Source organism: Amblyraja radiata, chromosome 21 (assembly GCF_010909765.2).
Source record: "Amblyraja radiata isolate CabotCenter1 chromosome 21, sAmbRad1.1.pri, whole genome shotgun sequence".
Taxonomy (NCBI): Eukaryota; Metazoa; Chordata; class Chondrichthyes; order Rajiformes; family Rajidae; genus Amblyraja; species Amblyraja radiata.
In genome coordinates this window covers 35,157,732-35,182,091 of record NC_045976.1, presented here as the reverse complement: position 1 = coordinate 35,182,091, position 24,360 = coordinate 35,157,732, and the positions used below count along the sequence as shown (strand labels likewise).

At 42.6% G+C, this 24,360-nt stretch overlaps 1 long non-coding RNA gene across 1 annotated transcript; it reads right to left on the bottom strand.

The window, feature by feature from the left end:
* Positions 1-821: 821 nt before the first annotated feature.
* LOC116985336 lies at positions 822-23,812 on the bottom strand. Its single transcript, XR_004415247.1, has 3 exons — positions 23,628-23,812; positions 13,655-13,750; positions 822-1,932 (listed from the first exon to the last, which is right to left on the bottom strand). It is a non-coding gene; the product is annotated as an uncharacterized LOC116985336 (long non-coding RNA).
* Positions 23,813-24,360: the final 548 nt, after the last annotated feature.

Genomic DNA, 24,360 nt, shown 5'->3' with positions numbered 1-24,360 from the left:
CTCTCAATAACTAAATTTAAGGGAAATGCAGAAGAAGTTCCAGGGATCAGATATATGAAACTGCGTTACTCAAAGGGAAGTGCAATGGTACAGTGTAATGGCTCTTTTCCCATTGATCTAAATTCTTCCATTCTGTTTATCTCTACAGGGTGTTGTCCAAAGACCCAGATCCATGTCCTCTGACAATTTAGCTAATTTGGTATAAATTTGCATCAAGCTGCTATGACCTGAATGTGCTGCCCAAAAAAAAAAATGGAAAGGGAAATACTGAAATGAGTAGACTTGGTTTATAATAATTTTCAATGATCCAGTGAAGTCATTTCCTGATGTGTGGTTAATATTGAGATCTGTGCTGAAAGGAGGGAGACACTCGGGTGATATCTTCAGAAGGATCTCGACCTGAAACATCATCCATTCTTTCTCTCCAGAGATGCTGCCAGTCCCGCTGAGTTACTCCAGCATTTGTGACTGTCTTCAGTTCAAACAGCATTTGCAGTTCCTTTCTGCACGAGATACGTGGGAGCATGATTGGTGCATTGAAAGATATGGTGCAGAGGTAGAGGATCTTGACGAATATAGTGAGAGAGGGGGTGGGTTTGAAGAATATGTTGTGAGTTTGGGTGGTGTCTACCCATTTAAACAGAGTGAGACAAACAATCAAGTGGTGATTACTATCTCTATTTTCTCCAAGGGCCAGACTCTCTCCAGAACTCTGGGTGGGCAGAACTGATCACTGAATGACCAAACCTTTTGTTTGCTGTACGGGATTACTAAAATTGGTTCCTAAAAGACTCGAGTAAATTTCACACTTGACACAGTCAGAAAATTAATATTTTATTTAAAATGATGCCAGCAGTTTACAACTGGATTTGTGAAGTTACAAACAATCAATGTTTCTGTGTAAACCATGACTTTATTTACTATAACCTTCGCTGGCAGTTTTTTTTAATAACATTCCCATGTCCCACTGCCTAACACACCTGGAGTATGTGCTTGCATCGCATTAACTCACCTGATGTGTTTGTCCTCCTCTTGCACACTCTCTAACACACTTGCTGTTTGTGCCTTCCTGTGACACACTGTCTAACACGCCCGCTGTGTTTCCTGAAACTGCAGCCTGTAACTCTACAGGTATGTGTGTCTGTCTACACGAAATTGTCCATATACTGCATTTCTGTGCAATCTAATGTCACATCTTCTAATACAGCTGGTGTGTGTTTTCTCATATCTCATATTGCCATATATGTCTCATATACCAGTTGTGTCCATGCCTTCATGTACACTATCTAACACATCAGGTGTGTTTTCTGATATTGCAACCTGTCTAACTCAACTGCAACATGTGTTCTTTTTTTGTATATTGTACATGCAACCGGTATGTGTCTATTCTTGTGTTGAACACTGTCTAACATCTCTGGTGTGCGTGTTGTGTACTATATCACACCATCCTGACAAGTGTTAATATCTAAATCTGATTATTGACACAGAGAGGCTTGATGTTCTGTCTGTCTACCTAGTTGTAACAGTTAACCTCTTGGAGAAACTGCTTTCAATTCCATCATGACCACATTTATTGGAACAGGAATGTGCCGTGTTTTACGACAATGTAACTCTGTGTACTGTGGACAAGATGTAGAAGCAATCACTTCACCTGTGACATTATTTTCTTTTAGCCCCAGAAAGAGCGGATTAACTCTGTGATACTTTACTAACAAAATGGTCTGAAGATACAATGTTTTTAGCAATTTGAGTGCAAACTTCCATTCTCTATCCTCCTCCCCACCACCCCACTGCCAGGTTAGTGTGTCTGAGAAGAGGCACTAAGTCCTACATCAAATAATTAAACCAATGCTTACTGACCATGTGACGTCCAAATGGAAGCGATGCTCGGCCACCTGTTTCCCGCCCTGTCGTATCTGCCAAATGTAGATTCTATAGAAACCAAAAAAACATAAACTTAGGATTGGGACTCTCTCAGCGCAGACCCTCCAAGAGGGGTGATCTTATACAGGTGTATAAAATCATGAGAGGAATAGATCGGGTAGAGTCAAAGATTTTTCAAAATATGTTCAGCTTTTGAAAATTCATGCTGGGAATTGAATTATTAATTGAAATATGAATCTAATATCGGTACTAAAATCAGTCTGAAGAAGGGTCTTGATCCAAAGTGTCACCTATCCATGTTCTCCAGCGAAGCTGCCTGATCTTCTATGTTAGTCCAGCACTTTAATTTTCTCAAGTTTCCAACAGCTGCTGTTCCTTGTGTCTCCATCCATTACTCCTCTCTGTCTCCATCACCAAGCCAATTTTGAATCCAATTTGCCAGCTCATCTTGAATCCCATGTGCCTTGACCTTCTGGACAAACCCACCATATGGGACCTTGTCAAATACCATACCGAAGTCCAAGCAGGTAATGTCTACTACTCTGCCTTCAGTGATCTTCTTAGTTAACGTCTCAAAATACTCAATCAAATGAGTGTGAAAATATGTATATGCTGCCCATCCCTGATCCGCTCTCATTGTACTTATCATTTCCCCAGTAATGTCCTTGCTACATCATGCTCACCAGTCTGCAGGTTACCTGGCTTATCCCTGCTGCCCAGTTAAAATAAAGGATCAACATTCTTCTTCTTCTTGCATATGGCGTGTACAGCCTAAAGTTGTAGGACAACTTGTTCTATGTGACCTTATTTGATTGTGCACATCAGGTTGATTGCATTCGTCGAAACTGGGCGGACCATGTGAAGGTTGCAATCTCCCACCCCATTCAACATTAGCTATCCTCCACTCCTCTGTTATCCTACTCACACCTAAGGAAGAAGCAAAGATCTCTATCAAAGCTTTATGATTCCCATGACATCTAATGCCTCCTTCTTAATACTGACCTCCTCCAGATTATCCACATATCCTTCCCTAACTCATGAACTTCCATGATGAAGAACATAACAATAGACAATAGGTGCAGGAGTAGGCCATTCGGCCCTTCGAGCCAGCACTAACATATAGGAGGTTATGGTACTGAGCTCCAAATCTCATCAGTTTGCTCTCAAAGTCTTGCTGAATAATGGCACGTCCAACAGACATAGAAGGAAGCATCAGGCCTGTAATCTATGTGTGGGCACAACAGCTGTGATTACTGCTGACCCACACCTGCCTACTGTTTTGGTTCTTGGGCAAAATTAGTTTGGAACCTGGAGTTGAGTAACGAGGATTCTTCTTAAAGAGGCTGCATAATCCAACAAAACAGTCATCTCGTGGGGCCTGTTCTCAATGGTCACTGCCTTTGGAATTTAGTGTCAACTTCACACTGTCAATGTCAGTCATTGAAATCGACGAGGGCATTGGCTCTGCACTGATTGCCCTGTGGGTTAAAGATTACCTGCACATTCTGGATCAGTTGGCAAGGGTGAGAATAAGTGTAGTGTGGGAGGAGCAAAGTAACCAAACTCAACCCTCTCCCCGCTATGGAGGAGCTGGCAAGTTGCCAGGTGATACCTGGTAGGACCACCTGACCCTGAGATTGGCCAACTGTGGCCAAAATCAGGATCTTTGTGTCTAATGCTTCAATATCACCAGAAACAGCCCATTTAGCCAGCAGAGTACATTTTAAGCGTGTAGGAAGGAACTGCAGATGCTGGTTTACACCGAAGATAGACACAAAATGCTGGAGTAACTCAGCGGGACAGGCGGCATCACTGGATAGAAGGAATGGGTGACGTTTCGGGTCGAGACACTTCTTCAGACTAAAGAAACGTCAGCCATTCCTTTTATTCAGTTATGCTGCCTATCCCGTGGAGTAAATTTTAAGAATGTAACAGGACTGGGAATGATTTGTGGCTGCTCTGCCTTCAACGACTAACTTGGTGCCTCAACTTTCCCACCCAATCTCCATACCTTGATTCCATTATCATCCACGATACCCAGTTCTTCATGAGATTACTGGAGTATTCCCTGAAGAATTCCTAGTTCAGCAGTTGTTAATTCCTGCCTGCAATATTTCTGCCATACAAGGCAGCATGGTGGCGCAGCGGTAGAGTGGCTGCCTTGCAGCGTTCGCAGCGCCGGAGACCCGGGTTCGATCCCGACCACGGGTGCTGTTTGTACGGAGTTTGTATGTTCTCCCTGTTACTTGCGTGGGTTTTCTCCGGGATCTTCGGTTTCCTCCCACACTCCAAAGACGTACAGGTTTGTAGGTTAATTGGCTTGGTATAAGTGTAAATTGTCCCTAGTTTGTGTAAGAGAGTGTTAATGTGCAGGGATCGCTGTTCGGCACGGACTCGGTGGGCCAACAGGTCTGTTTCCGCGCTGTATCTCTAAACTAAACTGAAAGACTGCAGTCTTTTTCCGTGTTCCTTAACATACCAACCCACCCCAGCCCACGATTGATGTGTGTCAGCAGTAGACTCTCTGAGGCTACTGTAGCTGAAAGCACAAATGGACGCGAGTTTTAGTTTGTGTTTTAGAGCGACAATGCGGAAACTGGCCCTTTGGCCCACCGAGTCAGTACTGACCAGCAATCCCAGCACATTAACACTATCCTACACACACTAGGGACATTTTTTTAAACATACATCAAGCCAATTAACCTACATACCTGTACATCTTTGGAATGTGGGAGGAAACCGAAGATCTCGGAGAAAACCCATACAGCCAGGACCCGTAGGCGGGATCATAGAAACATAGAAACATAGAAAATAGGTGCAGGAGTAGGCCATTCGGCCCTTCGAGCCTGCACCGCCATTCAATATGATCATGGCTGATCATCCAACTCAGTATCCTGTACCTGCCTTCTCTCCATACCCCCTGATCCCTTTAGCCACAAGGGCCACATTTAACTCCCTCTTAAATATAGCCAATGAACTGGCCTCAACTACCTTCTGTGGCAGAGAATTCCACAGATTCACCACTTTCTGTGTAAAAAATGATTTTCTCATCTCGGTCCTAAAAGACTTCCCTCTTATCCTTAATCTGTGACCCCTAGTTCTGGACTTCCCCAACATCAGGAATAATCTTCCTGCATCTAGCCTGTCCAACCCCTTCGGATTGAACCCGGGTCTCCGGTGCTGCAAGTCAGCAACTCTACCGCTGCCCCACAGTGGCAGCCCCCATAAGAAAGCCATCACTGTGCACAGTGGCCCAGCCAAGACAAGTAACCACATGCAGCCACTGGTTAGCAGCCACGGGCAGGAGCTCTGGCTGCTTACTCACTGGGCACTGGGACTATTTATAAAGCCATCTGCTTGCATAACCAGGTGAAAGCATACACCTGAACTGTGGAGCTCAGCTTTTCACCAGTTGCCTTGTGTACCCATCTCTATACTTACATGAATAAAAACAAAAAAAAGCAGGAAACACCAGCAGGTCAGGCTGCATCTGTGGAGAGAGAAACCAGAGTTAACCTTTCAGATTGTTGGTTAGATTCTGCCTGCCCGACCCTACTGAATATTTCCACCCTTTCCTGGTTCAATTTCTGATTTTCAGAATCTTTTAAATTTAAGTTGCTAATTCTCTTATTACTCTGAATGGCCAAACCAACATCTGCCTAACAGCCTCAGAATTGTACAAGTTAAGAAGACCTAAACACATCTCATTAAATGAACGGATGCATAATTTCCCCTCAACCTGCACTCTATTACATCTAGATTATTGAACACGAGACTTCTGAATCGTTCAAAAAATAGAAACAAGAGCACATATTCTGGCTGCATTGTTCCCTGTGATAATAAGTGTTGATCGCTTCTCAATGAACTTGTACCAGTGACGCAGTAGAAGTTTATTTTTCTATACCGTTGTCAACACTTCAGTACAGAGAGAATTGCAGTCATTGTGAAGCACCTATAATATTACAGGTTCCCCTTTTCAAAGGAAACCCAAGTGCAAAATGCCCGACATGTTAGCAAAACAGTCCTCAACTGTGCATTACAATCACAAAATTGTCCCACTAAATGTAAGGGTTGTATGATCTATCTAAGCAGCACAGAGAGGATTGATTTGGCAGAGATGAGAATGAGAGCTTGAGGGTTTTGTTGTGTGATAAACGTAAGTACAATCACAACCTGGCAAACCAGCTGTCGATGTTGAATCGACGGTTCATCTGCATCACCAGTAAAAGGAAATTTCACGCTCAACATGTGTTTACTCAAAATATTGCCTTTTTATTTTGATACCATTACATTCAGTTTGGGACATGCTTCAAGGTTTCCTGTAAGGTATTTTCTGGCCAATTTATAACTACCACTAATTAGATCAACAGATTGTCCCGTAGACCTGAAGATCTTTCCTTTCCAAGCGTCTATCCAAATTCTTTATTACTGAATCTTTGCACAAAGCACGGGCTAATCGTAAACATTCGAGACATAACGAGAATGTCTCCTCATTATTCTCCGATTTGGTAACCAATTTCCTTTCTGCATTTTTGTCATTTTTAGTTCTGTATCTGATGATTAATTCTCACTAGAATGGATTAAGTTATCACCGGCGTAAGATACCTTTCCTCCTTTCAACCCTTCTCAGAGTTTTGCTGGAGTTTTGTTAGGTAGAGCTTTGTTACATCAGCTTCAAGGCTTCGGCAGTATTAACCCACACTGACGTCAACCTAGATCTTACTAAATGTTACTGTCCACCTCTGTAACAAAGTCACAGTGATATGCTTCTTTGTTCATTGCAGGAAGAAGTGCGCTGCTCGCTGGCTGTAGTTGGCAAGTCTAGAACCACCGGATCCCTCTATCTCACCAGTGTGAGTTCTACCATTGCCAAAAGCAGCCAGAAACTCGCTCCTCCCACTATAGCAAGGCAAGAGTCCTCCTCAGATAAGGTGCCTGCACTACACTGGTGCAGTGAGAGAAATCCATGAAGTCTTCCTGCACCCGTCTCTGTCAGCAGACGGTTCAGCATTAGAAATAATGGATATAAAAGGAGTGTGACAAGAAAATCAATACCATTGGTGCAGCTCAGTTACCAGTGGGGGGAAGAGAGCAAGGTCACAAAGTACAAGAAGCTCCTTGCCAACATTAACCAGTCAAGCGGCAGAGAGTGAGATCACAAGTGTGCAGGCAACATGATCACCAGCACTGCAGCGAGCAGGGAGGATAATAGAGGTAAAATACAGTTTCCAGAACTATTCATAGCACCCCTGCCCAAACTAATTGTCTCCACAATTCCACATTCTTCGGCAGACCTTTGGGGCCAGATTTGGTGTCCCTTGTCCTTTGCTTCTCGATCCATCTCACTTTCTGTCTGTCTTTCAGTGGTGTCTCATGCCACGGACATTTCACCTAAGGCACTGCGTGGTGGGTTGTGTCGCATTCTCACCCAGGACCATGGTGGTTGCTGTGCTTCCTTTTCCCATATTGGCACTACACATAATTGCTCAAAATCCATACACAAAAGCAAAAATGTGCTAGTGCCAAAATGGGCGAAGGAGAGATTCCTTTACTTCCTGCCATCTCAGTTCTTTTCCAAAGTATCCTCATCAATTCCAATCCTCTGAAGAACTTGGATGACATTTTCTTGGCATGGAGGTAGTATATCGTGCAATTAGTTGATTCATGTATTCTTACTAAATGTTGTAAACGTGACTCCATGAGACACAAGGAACTACAGATGCTGGTTTACAAAAAAGGAAATAAAGTGCTGGAGTAACTCAAATGATCAGGCAGCAGCTCAAGAGAGCATGGATAGGTGACTTTTCAGATCAAGACACTACAGTCTGAAGACGGGTCCCAACCCAAAACGTCACTTATCCATGTTCTCCTGGACTGCTGAGTTACTCCAACACTTTGTGTCTTTTTGTAATCCAATGTCACGGCTCAGGTTCAGGCTTTGGAGAGATAGATCAAAAGTAAAATATTGCCCAAGATGCTTGACTTGATGTTACTTGCTAAAAATTTCCGCCTTAAATAATTGATAATAACTCATTTATCTTCACAACTTCTGTGCTATCTTGTAAAAACAGAGCAAAGTATTTAATTTCACATCCTGCCTCTGCCTTTTAAAATGAAATTTGAACACACAGCTTTCTAATTCAAAGGCAAGAGAACTATCACTGTGCCAAAATGTACAAACACCAAGCAGGTCTTTGACTTTCAGGGGAGCTTCCAAATGAAAGATTTAAAGTGTTTGGGGAAGAATTTTGTCTTTGGCTATGTGGCCAAACATCTAGGAGAGTAGCGATCAACAATTTTTGATTGATTGAAAGATACAGCGCGGAAACAGGCCCTTTGGCCAAATATTGATCACCCATTCACACTAGTTCTATGTTATCCCACTTTCACATCCATTCTATATACACTGGGACAATTTACAGAGGCCAATTGACCTACACAACTCGCACGTCTTTGGGATGTCTACGAGGTCACAAGGAGAATCCACACAGACAGCACCCAAGGCCAGGATCAAATCCTGGTCTCTGGCGATGTGAGGCAGCAGGTCTATCAACTGCACCACTGAGCCACACTGAATGTTGTACTCATCATACTTACCTTCAGTCCTACTCGAGTCAATGGACACAAATTCAGTGTGAGCTGCACTGGTCACTGAGAACGTTTTTGCTTTGTTCAGGTTACATGCAAATGATAAATAAATATAAAACAAGGGTCCCCATGTATGCAATCATCACCAACAACCTACCTAACACAAAGTTCTCCCCTCTTTGTTTATTTTCTCCAGAGACTCCGGTGGCAAAAGGTTAGGGGCCATGATTGAAAATTATAAAGTGACTGTAGGATAATGTTTGTAAAATGTTTTTTCTCAAAAACCTGCACATGTTTTCAGCAGTTATCTTTAGCAAGTTGAGAAAATCTTATGTCAAGTTGAGAAAATCTGTGATTATCTGAGAATATCTTCCAAATATGTGATATTCTTGAGTGGAAAATACTTTCTTGCAGCAGACAAAGGACTGAAGGAATTCTCATAGAAAGGCTTTCAAAAGGACTCAGCAAAGCTTTAAGCTGCTCTGGTTGTGTACAATGAATTTGAAGAGTAGATGCAATGTGAAGCTGACTTGCTTCATAACTGTCGAGGCTCAACCTCCTTATTATCTGCCATGCCCTCATGGCACAACCCATCTGTATCTAGCCAGGCTTGGCGTGGAGTAGCTTCTGGTCAATGTTGCTCAATGTGTCCTTTGGCTTATTGAATCACTTGGTTTTATAGTGTTTCAGCAAGGCAGAGAGAGAGAGAAAACTTTGGAGGGGGATCTGTCAACGGATGTGAGTATTCTGCGCTACCTGGCAGCGACTGTACAGATGGGCTTCATCTCTCTGAGCAACAGAGTTGCTGATGTTGGCTCCACTTTATCAGAAGAACATGTCTTCCTGAACCAAATTATTGACCTTGCAAAAGTAACTATTTCAAGGTCGGATTCAATGGACCACAATACACATGTCTCAACTGAAGAGATGAAAAAATAAAAACAAGAACAATCTAACAATATTGTCTGAAGAAGGGCCTCGACCCGAAACCTTGCCTATTTCCTTCGCTCCATAGATGCTGCCTCACCCGCTGAGTTTCTCCAGCATTTTTGTCTACTAACAATATTAGATGATGACATATTCCATAGCAACTGGGACTGATTCATGCTGTTCATGTTCTACAGGAGAAAAGAGGGTGTTTATATGTGAATTTATTAAATAAAAGGTAAGTTTATTACGGAAATTGTTACAACCCACTGTGGTTTCAGCTAGTACGGTATTGAGCTGTATTGAGCATGAACACCTGCCTCTTTGACATCCAGAACAGAAGTATGGGGTACCAGAGCTGACTCATGATTCCTTGGTTAGAGAAGGGAAACCTCTCTTGTATGCCTGATCTCAATTACTATCCATTGGTTCAATACCTTCTCCCTCCCTCATGGGCAGATAGTTTCAGGCAACTGTGAGTAGCCCAATGGTTTTGTAGAGGGCAGTTGGACAAACTTACTGAACCCTCGTGAAAGTGATTTACCAGAATATTGAGTACCTTCAGGACTAGGCGAGAGGAACTAAGTGGACATGGGGAAGATGATACGGAAAGAATGTATAAGAATTATTAGCATTACAATCAGTGGATCATCAATTATTGCTGCATGAACATTCCAGGTAAACTGCCTTCTTTAAATCAATGGAAAGAACCTGTCGTACAGATATGCGAAATATTTGTCTGCTATTATCACTAAATGTAAGTGTAATATTATCACCTTCCTTCTCCCGTGGAGGAGTGTGCTGAGTGATATTTTTCCAACAGAAACACTTACCAGACACCTCTGAATGGGAGAAATGCTGTCTCCCTCTTTTGGTAGCTGGAGAGATTTGGTAACCATGGCCTTAGTCCAACCAGGTCTTGGCAGGGATTTCTGTTGCCGTGTTTGTTGCAATTGATTTTTCCAGTTCCTGGCTACATTTACGACAATTCCGGGCTCGTTAAGAATGATTCTTGACTTTAGGTCTGGCCACAGCCTCTGTGGTCCACAACACAACCTCTGTAGTGAATACAGGTAGGGTTATTTGTGTTAGGAGACAGGGGGAGGGGTTGGGTGGGGTGGGGTTGGCAGGGCTAGTGTCAGGGAGGAATTGTCTGACCCAGCTTCTGGTAACAGTGGCTGCTTTGTATTTTGCCTTCCTTCTCCGTTTCTCCTCAATGGACAGGCTCACATTCATGAACAAAGATTGAAACACTTTGATTTCGAAGAGAAAGATTAGAATTGCCTCCCCGTTTATTCGCAGGTAGCGAATAAATGCCCGATTTTGTAAAACAGGTAAAAACCCTGTACTTTATAACAATCTGCTAAGAAAAACATTTTAAAACGTTGCTCTGATTTTGCGGTCTTTCACATTGATAATGACCAAAAGTCTCTGTGATAGAAAAACTCTGCAGGTAATTCGGAGTTAGCATTGGCATTGAATGTAACAAATATCGCAGCACAACATGTTGTGGGGAAAGGAGCAGTAATTTGCACAAAAGAACTAAAAGTGATAATAAGCATTCCAGTTAATGAACTGCTACTTACATGCACCCTGTAACTCACTTAAAGGGTTTATTCCGAAGCCTTTGATAACATTTATTCTGGGGACAATGGAATTAAAATAGCTGTACACTCTCTCAGTCGAGATGACTTCATGCAGATACATTGCATCATTGTGTCAATAGGTTGTGAGGACATGAGAAAGGTTTGCCCATACAAACGTCTATGAAGCCCTTCCTCATTAAAGCAGAAGATTCATTCAAAATGCATTACAGTGCACCCTCTAATCTGTGCAGTGCAGTGCATGACAGTGGGGTGGGAGATTGCAACCTTCACGTGGTCCACCCTGTTTCGACTAATGCAATCAACCCGACGTGCACAATTAGATCAAATAGAACAAGTTGACCTACAACTTTAGGCTGTGCACGCCATACGCAAGAAGAAGAATGCATGACAGTAAATATAAATTGGAGAAAGATTTCTCAACAGATAATCGTAAACAAATGCAGCTTCTCGATACAATTCCATAAGGAAATAATATGCATTCGCGGAGTTGATCGTATCTAGTTGTGTTGCATAGTCCAGGTCTGATCTGCCGCTGATCGGGGCCCTGGGTGTGGCACCTACCAAAGGGTGTTTTTCCAAGGTCGGCATTGTGGCATTTGGTTATTTCTCTGCTCTGTTTATGGCCCTATGGTAATTCACTGATTGTGTGTTGTCACAGTGAATTCTACCAGTGCCATACACAGAACAGGAGTCAGAATCACCCCCAATCAATTCAGGACAACTGAGGGTACGCCTCGCACTTGTTTTTATTGTCCATTGGAGTAGAAAGCGCGATTCAAGGTTGGCAATTGCTCAGGTCAGCTCTACCGGGCGGGCTCCTCTGACATTTAAATTAGTGACACACGATACACAGAAGAGCCATTCCTGTAATATATAACCTATGCTGCTGACACCAATCTGCAAGACTGGACATCAACGTTAATAGCAAATTATTCAGAGACCAGGAGCATTTAAGTAGAATTGCAGCAGGTTTTTAAAGTCAGGTGAATCCAAGCTCCAATGCACCTGAGCAAGGACCATGGATGAGTGTTGCTGATGAAAGAGGAACCATTAACGAGGATATGTTTGTCAATGACAACAAGATACTGGTTGCTCACTTAGCTCTGATATGTTGTAGGACTTTTGTCCTTCACTATGAACACACTGATATGTACTCCTCCATACCTTGAAAAGAATCTGGCTTGGACTGCTCTGCGTTGTTCTGGGTATCTGATGCAAGCTGCTGCCTTTCCCCTGGCTGTGCACTGCTCCACCAGGACCCTGGGTGCTGGGAACTTGCTGTGAATCCCTCTACTCTGCTGGCACTCCAGCACCAGTGAATCACCCCCACTAGTTTAGTTGTTATGTCACAGAAAGAAGCCATTCTGCCCTACATGTCTATGCCATCACTTAAAGCAATGTGTTACCGTACCCATCCCTATCCCCACTTACCTTCCCATGCTCCCTCACATGCCCAATGACATCACCCTACTTCTCCCACCACTCAGCCACATGCTAGAGGCAATGTACGGTGGCCAGTTAACCTACCAACCCACACCTCTTTGGGATGAGGGAGGAAACCGGAGTGCCTGAGGGAAACCTTCAAGGTGAATGTGAAAACTCCACACAGACAGCAGCAGAGATCAGGATTGAACTCAGGCCACTGGGATCGTGCGACAGCAGCACTACCTGTGGCATTGAGCTTGGGCAAGAGGGGTGATCAGAACTGCATCCTGATCAGTTCCTCAACACATCTATGAACAGCTGATGTAATTGTGTAACACATGGGGGCAGGGGGAAGTGACCCAGTGTCTACTCTGTAAACAGCAGTCCCCCAAAATGGCTGAGCATGGCCAAAGCCCTACCAATGGGGAAATATCTACCACTGGAAAAAGCTCTACCGATGGGGAATCCTGAGATCACCAAGACTCATCTTCATGACAATGATTGATTGTCCCTCCAGTCACAGTGACTGATGATTGTCAAGTGAATCATGTTACATGGTTGATGTACATGTTTAACCAGATTAAAATGGAGACTGAAATGCTTGCCCTTTATCTTGATGTGTTCCCCATCCCCTATAAACCCAGTGAATGTGCCAGGCCCAGCACTGGTGCCATTCTCACCAAGAGAGAGCTAGGGCATTCCAGAGGAAGTTCATCCCTCTGAAACCAACGTTTACGTTGGGAAAATACTGGATAAATAAAACTAAAAGTAAAAATGGACCAGCTACTGTCGGTTCCCCAGCTATGTAAGAGGTAAGGGCCACATTCCCAGCATTCCTTCACCTGTCCCATCCCATCCCACCACATTCCCAGCAGAGCAGCGTGGAGCAGTGCAAGGGCCAGGATTCAAGTCAGATTCCCAGAGTAACAGATGTACTGTGAGTAACACATCTCTCATTAAACAATGACTCCTGATTTCATTCGGGGGCATCCTGAACGCTATGCCAAGTACCAGTGTGGTCAGATGAAAGGGTTAATGCTGGCACACTGACTGCAGTGTGCGATTTGACAATTAGCCAGAGGTTTTAAATCAACATGAAACTGCCAGCCAAACATTGCTTGATGAATTGTGGAAGCACCTCACTTGTTACTGGGATACATTATTCTAACCCTGGACTGTTACTACTGTATTTGCATTGAAGGCATAAAATTTGCAACCCTTACCTGCAAAGTACATTGATGTGACGGAGGGAGATCCACAGCCAAGGTGATTCCACGACTCAGTCCTCATACTCGCAAAGAGCAGATTACAGAGTTCAACTGCAAATGAAAGCGACGTGAATGTGATCCAAGGGTGAACTGCTGAAGAATTAAAGAAATCGTAGACTTTCTCTTGCGTCTGAACTCAGAACTAAGCATTGGATTAAAGCAAGAATAAACAAATGTGAGGGGAATCCAGACAACTGGGAGATTGCATCCGCAGTTTGGGACATCAAATATAAACAAGACGTGTACAGTACGTTGCAGGGACCTCAAGCTTATTGATACACAGTTCATAGCACTTGAAAATGGACACTTTAGTCAAGAAGGCATTTGGTATATTTGCCATCATAGGCCAAGGCATGTAAGGACATCATGTTAACAAAGCATTGGTCAGGCCATACATGGAATATTGTGCACAGTTCTGGTCGCCAGATACAGGAAAGTTGTGGTTGCATTAGAAACTATGCAGAAGATGTTTCCTGGAATGGAGGGCTTTAGTTATAAGGGGAGCTTAGATAGGCTGGGTTTACTCTCTCTGAAATTCAGGAGGCTAAGTGTGACCTTAGTTTGTGAAGAGCAAAGATAGTGAAGATAGTTATAATTGTTTTTTTCACATGATTGGGATGTCTACGGCTAGAGGGCACCAGTTTAAGGTGAGAGAGGAAATTTGAAAGCAGATTTGATGGGCAATTTTTTTACAGAGAGTACAGTGGTTGTATAGAATGAACCATGTAATATTTTTGAGACTGCAAATTGTCTGTGGTAATTTTATACTGAGATCAGGCAGATTGGATCAGGCAGATATAATTGCCAAGCTTAAAAGGCTTTTAGACTGGTATGGATCGGATAGGAAAAGAGGGCTATGGGCGCATATGTGGGCAAATGGCATTAGCAGAGATGGGAATCAAGTCAGCATGGACAAGGTGGGCCAAAGGGTGTGTTTCTGTGCTGTATAAACCTCACATGATGCTACAGATAAGAGTTTTCGACTCTCCCACCCAAGTGCACAACAGAAGTGCCCATTTACCACAATTAATATTTCTTCATTAAGAAAATGATTATATCTAGGCAACATGGCTTTAAAATGGTATTGAAATGAGATAGCTTGGGGGATGGTGCAGCAAATTGTTAGTTGATTAAATCCTTCAAAGAGGTATTATAAAGATATTTGTTTCAAATGGCAGAGAATATTCTGCAGACAACATGTGGCCATGGTCGATTTAAGGAATTTGTGACAGTGAACTATGCAGCAGAGAAACAGGACCTTCAGCATCTATTGTCCAAGCCAACCAAGTTGCCACATTAGGCTTCCCGCCTGCATTTGACCAATAGCCCTCTAAACCTTTCTTATTGACATACTGTATGTGTTCAAATGTAATAAAAAGGAATTACAGATGCAGGTTTGTAGTAGTTCATGCCTTTCCATGTGTCCAAATGTCTATTAATTCCTTCATTCTTGAGAACGAGGCAATAAATATGTGAATATCATGGATTAAAGTATTTGTGTTTCAATCAAATGATTTTGGGAGATATCCACTGAAAGGACAATGCATGAGGTGTGGTTCAATGTAAAGTGCAGCATAACTGGAGAAGGAGAGGGAGCTGAATCAGGGGGAGAGGATGATGGAGGAGAGAAAATGACATAATGATCTCAGTATAAAATTACCACAGACAATTTGCAGTCTCAAAAATATTACATGTGTTGCAAATAATTAGACAGAATGGACCTGCAGTCTGAGTGCCTCTGTGGACACTGCCTGTGTGGTGTGCTTACATATCATGCTGCATCATCATAAGGATTAACAACTGTGATTCCCTTCCTGTTGGCCAGTAATGGATCTGTTTGGTATTTATCGCTCAGAGTATTCAGATTAATACAAGATCATAGATCACAGTATAATGACATTAGCAAGCACACCACACATTCATGTATATACAAACACAAAGAGAAAAGGAGAAATATGGTTCTAACTTTCACCACCTTCCTCCATATACACCCCATCACTATGACCAGTAAATCCCTCTCTTCTCTTGACACTTTTTGTTCCTCCCATAAATTGCTCAAAATTTTTGGGACGACGCAGGAAAAATCGCACAATGATACATTTGCATTGTTATATAATCAAGAGCGTGGTGGAAGCTCCCTAACACAAAGCTAAATATTTGTTCACTCAGAATAGAAGTAAAATGCCAAAGGCAAAAGGCTTCTTCTCCATAATATTCACACAGTCTCTGTCTGTATCACTACAGCCTAACCTGCTTTGAGAATCTCCAGGCTTCCTATATAGTACATCCTTCCCTGAAGTCAGTGACACACATTATGATCCACATAATAAATGTCACAGTTACAAACACTGAAAGCCATTGTCGGCGAGTAATTAATAAGCATAGAAAACATGGCAGGTCAAACCTCTTTTAATCCAAGGCAGGCATTGGCACCTATCTGGGTGGAAAAAAACATCCTTTTGCTCTTGTGAGTAAATCAGGTTAATGGTCTGATATGCTAGACAATAGATTTATTTGGAGGCAGAGCCAGAGATTGTTGGCTGTTTTGGGAAACTGTGCCAAGAAATTAGTGTCCTTATTCTATTTCCCTTGCCACCTTTCCTTCCAGAATTTAAAATATGTGAAAATTACAGTGTTCTAAAATTGCAGCTCCCATATGTGGGATTCTGCAAGGGGGGGGGGGGGGGGGGGCTTTCAGGAAGATCTTTGAGCTCAACATTCGGACAGTTGTATGGAAAAGTCAACCAATTAGTGCCTCTCCCGCTTCCCCCACACCCCTACACATATTTAGTTTTTTTCAATATACACCAATTCTCTCTGTAAAATACTGATTAATGACCAATTTCTTCTTGCAGTTAATTTCGAACCTTTAGTCAGAACAACTTCCATGCACCAGTTTATGGTTGACATAAAATTCACTTTAAATTCTTTGAACATACTGGTATCAATAATATAAACCTTGAATGAATTGACTAAATTAATTAATCTGCCTGAAAAGTTGCTTTAGAATGTTTTACCTGCTGCAAAACTGTCCATTCATCTTCACATTTATTGTTAAAAAAAAATCAAAAGGGGCAGCTTAATCCCTTTTGCAGATCAACAGTAAATTCTTTAATGAGTCTCCTAATTGGCTATTGTGCATTATATTGGTAGAATTTTGGCTAAATTACGTCTATATTGTTTGCCTCGATTAACAATTCAGACATTTAACTACAAATCCCACAATGTTGCCTGCGAAATTCATTTAATAAGGTCATGTTAACAAAAACATCTGTAGCATTGACATTCACACAACTTCTGAAATGTAACATTTCATTTCATTCACAAATGTCATTCCAAGGCGGAAATCTATCATTCTTACTTCATTACTGGCTGACCCTGGAGTATCTTCAGACAAAGTGGTTGATTATGTAAAGGCTAAGTAAGCCACTCAGTTCAAGGGCATTTAGAGATGTATAAGAAATCCTCGCCTTGTCAGTGACATCCAAATGCTAAATATTAATTTATTTTATCCATAATTTCCTGTGCATATGTTATTGTAACTAACCTAAGTTGGAAAATCATTATGGTTGTACATCAGTTTGCAAACCCAATCATTTACTGTAATCATAGCTAGTGAAAATTATACCTTTTTCTCCCCTCTTAAGATCAGAACCGTTACGAGAGGAAAGCCGGTGATGTCTGTTGGGAGGGGTGGCAATTCTCAAGAGATACACAACAGATAGATGCTGCCTCGCCCACTGAGTTTCTCCAGCATTTTTGTCTACCAACTCTGCTGCTAGTCAGACGAGTGCAACATCCAATTCTGAGATAAAGCCACCTGAATCCAGGTAGAAAGAATAAGTGAATTCAGGTAAACATGAGAAGATAGAGGAAATTAGAATATAGAGCAGTGCAGCATAGGAACAGACCCTTCAGCTACAATGTCTGCCTAGCATGATGCCAGGATAAACTAATCTTATCTATATCTCATAGAAATGTGGTCACCAGAGTCTCAGAGAGTGTTGGTGGAATTAGGCTCAATCTCAGAGTAAGTCAACTATATTTGTTTTGAGTCTCGAGTAAAAGGTCTGAATCACAATGAAGATGAAAATTGTGAAGGTGTTTGACTGAACCAAGCAAAAATGCTCCAGAGACTCAAAGGGAGAGAGATTGGAAGGCAGAAAAGGAAAGGGAGCTGCCCTGCCAGCGGCGTTACGGTTGATCAAAGGCTTGGCGTAGCCAAAGATGCTGCCGAGACACCAGAGGACTTTGGCAGCTCAAGGCGACAATGGGGGAAGTGGGAGGCAGCCCGACTTGCAGCGGGAGGAACAGCGGAATAGTTTGACCCTCTCCTGAATGCATGCCCAGCCAACAACTCGGTTCGGTTCGCAGTCAGACCAACACCTGTTCTGGGAACGAGAACGTGTTTTTCCAGGCGAGGGTACGTGGTGAAATCAGGTGGAGCCAAGTGGAGGGGGAGTCGCAGGATCAGTGGCGCAAGTGAAGCAGAGACAGGAGATGCTGGAACATTGAGCCAAACACAGTGCTGGAGGAACTCAGTGGGTCAAGCAGCATCCGTGGTGGGAATGGATAGGCGGCGTTTCGGGTTGGGACCCTTCTTCAACTCTGTCACGAACGAGAGTCGCAGAAGAAGATTCATTGACGAGGGTTGATGGATCCACTGCTAACTGTGGTGTTTGAGGCAATATGAGGGGGTTAGGAGGCGCCGTGTTTTGTCAGCGCTGGTTTATGCGGCAAATGTACTGGTGCAGGCTTTATTGAAACGCGGAGACAGTGTCTAGTGGGAGACAGTGTCTAGTGGGGAGGGTGTGTGTGTGTGTGTGTGTGTGTGTGGGGAGGGGGGGGGGGGGCGGAGTACCGGAGGTCGGCCCCTAGCTCGGGGTGGGGTGGCAGCGGACTGCATTGCACCAAACGCAGCCTATTGGCTCCGTCTACCTGAAGACAACTTTGATGTTCGACCTTGAGGTGTGTTTGCCGCCCCCCCAGCGCAAAAGGGAAAGTCGCAATTAAACGAAATGCAACGAGCCCGCCTCCCTCCGTTCCCCCTGTTGGTGTAAAGAGCAAATGTATCGAGTTGAAGATTTGCAGTTCAGAGTATTTCGTTGAAAACCAAAGGGAAATTAATGCAGCGAAATTAAAGGATTAAATCTCAATGTTGAAATTTTGAAGATTTGCCCAAACATTTTATCTCGACCTTCTGAAGATGGATTTATATTTACAAATTGTACAGCTTCGTATTTACAAAATACAAACCACGGTTTTGTTTTGTCTGTTAAATGGTTTCTATCCTTGAACCGACGGGATATAAGCGGTTTCCTCGCGAATAGATTTAACAGTTGATTTTTGTCTAAGTTATATCAGCTACGTCGCTTCGACCAAAACTAGGAACAGCCTACGAAGCCATGGAAGGAGAAAGGTCAACTATTAAACGTTCTAGTTCCAATTTCAGACTTTCTCACGCCAGGGACCCGATTGTAAACGTACATTAAAAATATCAATCTTTTAATGAAATGATAATTTTAAAGGGATAAATATCTGAGAATTTGGCACGCGAGGTTTCTCTCCTTTGATGTTTTTGAATTCGTTTTTCTCTTGCTAGTTTTAGATGCAATTGGAAATATTAATCTCTCACCCAACAAGTGAATAATCCGATGTCTCCGGATTAGCCGGACCTATCTATCCGTGTGTCCCTGGATTTTAAATCTTTTTTTGTTTAAATCCTCTAGGATTCCGGCGCCCTGCCTCTCTTCCCAGCTGTCTCGATTCATTTTGACAATGTATTCTGATCTAGCGTTTAGCGAAATATTGTAAATAATAATAATAATAATAATGGATGGGATTTATATAGCGCCTTTCTAGAATACTCAAGGCGCTCCTCAGGAAGGTAACAAACTGAAAACAAAACCCGTTGACATTTCATGTTTTTTTGTTTGCAATTTCTATCTGGGATTTTGATCGATGACCTGACTGCGGCGACCAAAAACCTCTTTCCATTCCGACGCTGCCTCTTTGTCGATGATCTGATATGTCTCCTGCCTCTGGGAAACCTTTGAGTTTGGAGGAACACGACTCCCTTCGTTCATCTGAAATCTGCATTCGTTAAATGCACCAGATTGCAAACTCAGCCAATTTCACCTAAAATAGCCTCGATTTTTTTTTTCAATATTAATGTTTGAATTAAATGCACGCTGTCTCCCCACATGCAATAAACAAGCATCCGATTCCAGCTCTTCAACCATGTACACAGTCTATGCAAACTGTAGGTGTGGTCAAAACTCAGCCCCGAGATAAAGAAATCGCACAAATAATTAGGGCATCCTGGAATAACGAAATTTCAAGAATAACAAAGTACAGATCTGGAATAACGGCATTCCAAGATCAACACATCGCATCCCTATAATGGTAGGATTCCACGAGTCTTTAAAGCCGCCTGGAATATTGAATTTCCAGGAATAACGCAATGCAGATTTGGAAAAACGAAATTCTAGGAAGAATGGAACACACTCTAAGAATTAGATAATCCCGGGAATAATGAAACGCGCCTCGAACTAAAGAAACGGGGGGGGGGGGGGGGGGGGGGGGGACACACCAAATAACCGATAACTTAATTCTGATGATAATTCACGATCTGGCTCACATTCTGCTTCCCAGTTAGTTAGAGTGGGTTCTGATATACTTGTTACTAAATAGCATCAGAGTATCCATGTGTTGATTGCTGAATTGTAATTGTTTGTGTACTCTGAATGCATTCGAATAATCAGCACCTGTGCTGGGGGGGGGGGGGGGGGGGGGGGGGGTTATTTTTTGTTTAATGGGATCGCGTGAGAACAGATAATATTATAAAACAACAAACCTTTCGTTTGGCCACGGATGTTCATTGTCTCCATCTGCACCTCCCGAAATGGAAACGCACCTGTCCTTGCGTATGTCTAGTCATCTGCCTCTTTTATTTACCTTTCTATCTTTACTCTCGCTGTATGTATTTAGATGAAACCCGTCTTTGATTAGTTAATATTTGTAATAATCATATCTTAAACTTTTTTTTCAATCAATCTAGCTACATGCAGCCGATGGATGATCCGTTGGTAATGACAAAGATGCGGTTACATAGATATAGTAAGAAGGTTATTATATATTTTGGTTCCTAACAATCATAATAGGTTATGCATTCACTTGGTACAATGTATTCATTTCGTCTGCCCTTGAGTAGAGTGGATGGCTCCTTTAATCTATAATCTCTCTTTCGCTCTGTCTTTCCACTGTACTTGAAATAACCCAGCATCTGGAGTAACATATTGACAAGGATATGCCGCAGGATTGCGACATTCAGTGCATTAGCTCCCCGCCCCTCCCCTCCCCCAGCAGCGCGGCTATGGTTTTGTGTACGTTTTGAAAAGGCGAAGTTCAGAAATTATTGATCTCACGCTGCAGGGATGCTGTAAGTGATTTTTTTTCCCGACGCCTAAATGGCTCACTAAGCAGCGCTAATTTGTCGCATTTCCTGGTGTAATCGATCTCAAACTGGGATCAGAGCGAGAGGAACATAAAGATGCAGGGGTGAGGGACAAAGAGCGGGGTGGGGAGGGGGAGAAATAAATAAATGAACAAGAGGTAGGGGAAAAGAAATGATAAATTGACAAAGAGGGAAAAAAAAAGAGAATGAATAGATAAAAAAATAAATAGAAACAGCAGAGTGGGGAACACAGACTCGCATCAAGAGAGAGGGACATAGGGAAAAAATAGAATGAAATCGAGAGATAGATGAACGGCTGCGCCAGAGGGACTGAGATGCAATGAAACGTGAGGAGGGCGACAGGTCGGCCGTCAGCTCTGCACTAAAGCATCTTGCTCGGCCACAGAAGGCAGTGGTGGCCAATTCAACATGTTTTCAACAGAAAGTTAGATTTAGCTTTTACGGCTAAAGGATTCAAGGGATATGGGGAGAAAGCAGGAACGGGATACTGATTGGGGATGATCAGCCATGATCATATTGAATGTTTAAGAAGGAACTGCAGATGCTGGAAAATCGAAGGTACACAAAAATGCTGGAGAAACTCAGCGGGTGCAGCAGCATCTATGGAGCGAAGGAAATAGGCAACTTGCCTATTTCCTTCGCTCCATAGATGCTGCTGCACCCGCTGAGTTTCTCCAGCATTTTTGTGTACCTATGATCATATTGAATGTCGGTGCCGGCTCGAAGGGCCGAACGGCTTACTCCTGCACCGATTTGTCTATGTTTCTATCTCATCTTGTGAAACTATGCTCTATATTTCATTGCTTATAAATACATTTCGCGATTCAGAGGAAACATTCTTTGCGTGGTGACATACCTATGATAATCAGGTTTACTTCAATGTCAATATGATGCCTGTGAGAATTTCGTTCAGTATATAATTTAGCCAAAAATGACTGATCGGGCATGGATTCTAAAATTACCGGATTAGGTAGGTAGTTGATGTGAATTCAGATTGGTTCTAAAAATATATTTGTTACTATGAAACCATATTAACTACAAATACTGGATGTCCAAATTGTGTCTAGTGTTGAGGACCCATGGTTTATGTAAGTTGTTATTTTGAATGCAACAGAGTATTATTTGAACGGTTTTTTAAACAAATAAAATATTTTTTAAACGAATGCCACAGAGTATTATTTGAACGAAGGTTTTTTTTAATATACATCATTAAATTGCTCTGGTTTGTGTGATTTGTGCGTGTGTGTAGTTTTGATTATGATAGGGGTGAATTAAGAAGACGACCGGTTATTAATAAGCAATACAACCGGGGCCATGCACTATTTTTCTGACGTGAGTGAGTGAGTCATATGAGATGTGGAGGAAGGAAGCGGGAGTGGATGTCTATTTAAACTAGTAGCACCTTTTCCACCAAAGATTGGAGAATATGATTAAGAAGGAACTGCAGATGCTGGAAAATCGAAGGTAGACAAAAGTGCTGGAGAAACTCAGCGGGTGAGGCAGCATCTATGGAGCGAAGGAAATAGGCAACGTTTTGGGCTGAAACCCTTCTTCAAATATGATTAGATGTCTGAGTTTTGTTACCATTTTCTCCCCATGTTGTTCCATCTTCATGGTACGTAAATATCAATACTACAACTATTTAAATAGGACACATCGCTAACTATATAGTAAACCCCTCCCACTTGTGAATACCATTTCGAGATTATACATCATTTGATTTTAGAAAGGATTTTTCCAATTTACGAGTCTGGTTTCAAATGGGATAAAGGATTATTGCATTACCCTTCAAAACCCCGCGATATTGACTGTAGAGACAAACCCCTGGACAGTGAATGGGCCCCTGGTACAATATCCCTCAGCAATGTGAGAAGTAATATCGCAGCCAGGGGAAGCCATTCGGCCCAACAAGTCCGTTCCGCCCTTAAATTAGAGGCACCCTGAACTGCAGATGCTGCAATGTTGTAGTAATTCAGCGGGTCAGGTAGCATCAGTGGAGGGAACGGTCAGGTGACGTCTGATGAAGGATTCAGGCTCGAAATGTCGCCTGTCCATGTCCTCCATAGATGCTACCTGACCCACTGAGTTACTCCAGCACTCCGTGTTTTATCCGCCCTTGAAGTATATCGTTCTTGATTCGATAAAATCTTTGGTCCCCTGTCCCCAAACAGACAAACAGCTACCAAATCAAAAATTTGAATATTTTCAATTCATCTTTTTGGGAGAGATAGAGGGGGGAAGTGAGAGAGAGAAGGAGGTTCGGCTTTATCGTGAGCATCAGCTCCGTCGAGAATGGCGATTCGCCATAACACAGAAGAGAGATAGAGCGGGCATGTTATGCTTGGACATCTGTTTATCACCGGAGGCCAGTGCTGCACTGTTCAATTATCCATAAACTGCATCATCGGATTAATGTTTTAAAACCGAGCACGGAAAGAAGGACCTGCTTACCTTGTAACATTTAAGAGGATGAAATTGATCGCAAAACAGAATGCCTCTCTGAGGATCTCCAATTCGCTGACGTTTGATGGGCATTGGTTACTGGCAGTAATTCCTAACAACATGGTTCCGACGCAGTCGATAAGCGCAGCCGCAGTAATTTAGGCTAAAAAGAGAAAACATTTGAAAGAGAAATTGGGTGTGTGTCTAACCACGGCGGAATTACAGATGGTTGCTAACACCCCACTCTGACCCAGTGCCTCATTACTCCATCGTCCACGCGTGGCATTGCAAATATCATTAAACGTGGCCCTTCTATAAAACTGGGGGATGCGGCCAAATTAAAGGTAGCAAGAAATCAAACGAATTCCCATGAATTTATAACGTATACGAGCTTCGGAAACGCCAGCACGTGCTGTGTCTGAACAACCTACTCTTACTGTTATTGTGCAAATGTTTACATTGCTGAAAGTGAAGTTATCCTCTAAATGCCTCTCAGTGTTTAAAGTATCCAACAGTGTCAGTGCGGCAACAATGGTGGTGTCTGTAATTGTCTCCGGATCCCGCCCCTCCCAGACTCTGGGATGGCGTTACATCACTGAGCAACTTATATCCAATGTTCGCGACCCTGCAGACCAAACACGAGCTTTCTCGACCTCCAAGCAAGTTTACGCCTTTATTCTATTTTCACAGAATATTTCCAAAAGAGGAAATGGGTTGTGTAGATTTAAAACAAAATATCCAC